Raw genomic sequence first — 504 nt, 5'->3', positions numbered from 1 at the left:
GTCTTTTTAGTGATCTCTTGCTTTCTTCATGGATCATGTTCTTGATATCCTCCCACCATTCTTCTGATTTTCAGTCGTTGGTGTTCAGTGCATCAAATCTTTTCTTTAGATGGTCTCTAAATTCAGGAGGGATATAGTCAAGATCATATTTTGTCTCCCTTGGACTTATATTAATTGACTTCAACTTCAAGTTGAACTTGCATATGAGCAGTTGATGGCCTGTTCCACAATCAGCTCCTGGCCTGATTTTGGCTGAAGATGTTGAGCTTTTCCACCACCTTTTGCCACAGATGTAGTCAATCTGATTCCTGTGTGTTCCATCTGGTGAAGTCCACATGTAGAGCCACTGTTTGTGTTGTTGAAAAAGGTGTTTGCGATGAACAAGTTGTTGGTCTTGCAAAATTCTACCATTCAAGTTCCAGCATTATTTCTATTGCCAAGGCCAAATTTTCCAACTACTGGTAATTCTTCTTTGTTTCCAACTTTTGCATTCCAGTCACCAGT

Source organism: Orycteropus afer, unplaced genomic scaffold (genome assembly GCF_000298275.1).
Source record: "Orycteropus afer afer isolate SDZICR_OR568_19922 unplaced genomic scaffold, OryAfe1.0 scaffold00027, whole genome shotgun sequence".
Lineage (NCBI taxonomy): Eukaryota > Metazoa > Chordata > Mammalia > Tubulidentata > Orycteropodidae > Orycteropus > Orycteropus afer.
The sequence above is the reverse complement of the archived record's forward strand: the minus strand, read 5'-3'. Positions refer to the sequence as shown.